This window comes from Elephantulus edwardii, unplaced genomic scaffold, assembly GCF_000299155.1.
Source record: "Elephantulus edwardii isolate Elephantulus edwardi_28Jun2011 unplaced genomic scaffold, EleEdw1.0 scaffold00343, whole genome shotgun sequence".
Taxonomy (NCBI): Eukaryota; Metazoa; Chordata; class Mammalia; order Macroscelidea; family Macroscelididae; genus Elephantulus; species Elephantulus edwardii.
This window is the reverse complement of record NW_006400093.1, coordinates 1,349,815-1,351,195: the sequence shown is the minus strand read 5'-3', so window position 1 is coordinate 1,351,195 and position 1,381 is coordinate 1,349,815.

The window sequence follows — 1,381 nt, the reverse complement described above, 5'->3', positions numbered from 1 at the left end:
CCATCCTTGCATGCCTGTTATGAATCCCACTTGGTCATGATGGATTATTTCTTTGATGTATCGTTGTATTCTATTGGCCAATATTTTATTCAAGATTTTTGTGTCTGTGTTTATAAGAGATATTGGCCTATAGTTTTCTATTTTGGTGGTGTCCTTTCCCGTCCAGTCTCATTTCTGACCATAGTTTCTAGATACTGGTGTTTTTTCCTAGTTCCCAACATTTGCATTCCAGTCACCAATTATTATTAATGAAATTTGGTTGTATGTTCAATTGATTTCAGAGTGAAAAAGTTGGTAGAAATATTCTATTTCCTCCTCTTTGACTTTGGGTGTTAGTGCATACATTTGATAGCAGTACTAACAGATCTTCCTTGTATGTATATGGATCGTATCTTTTCCCTCACAACAATGGACTCTAGATCTAGAAATTATTTTTTAAACTATGAATATGACCCCATTTTTCCTCATTTTTCATTCCTAGCATAGTCAATCATATGATTATCTGATTCAAAGTGTCCCATGGCAATCTATGTAAACTCACTAATGCATAGTATGCCAATATTTATGTATTCCACTTCTTTTTCCAACAGTGTCGTTTTCCTACTTCCATACTCTGTACACCCCACATTCCAATTATTAGTGCATATTTTCAATTATTCCTCCAGATTTTTTATATCTTCCAATATGATGGCTCAGCGCTTAGTGCTATATCTAGTAGTCTAAGTGTTCCTAGCATTTTTTCAAGGTCTATCATACCAGAAATAAATGGCTAATCCTCCTTCCTAATCTGTCTTAACCTGAGATCTCCACTTTAGTACAACATCTGACAGACAAGCACTGTACCAAAAAAAAAAAGCAGGTGATAGACAAGTGAATATATACATATATACATATATACATTATTAAGAACAGCAACATACAAAGGCACTTCCCCAGAACAAAAAACTCACAGACAAGTAACACCCTTAAAAGTAAACTGTAAGGACAAGTAAACATACAGATATAATGGTGTGGGTGTCAGGGATTCCTACATCAAGGGAGTGGCACAAGGTCCAAAAGGCCTGAAGGTTGGTCTCTCCTGTTGAGGGGCTGTGAGGCGAGGTTTCTAACTAATCCCTAATACGATGGCTCAGGCTCCAGTGGCACTAGATGACTAAGAAATCTCTCTTTTTAGAAGGGACAACAGGAGAACACAAATGTTAACAATCATTACTAATTTCAGACTTTATCCTCCAGAATTAAAAGGATGAACGTGTGGAAAGCATTGTGGCGCTTTCTCAAAAAGTTGCAAATAAAGATACCATTTGACCCAGCAATTCCACTACTGGGAATATACCCTAAAGAGACCATAAATGACATCCAAGTAGATATATGTATACCC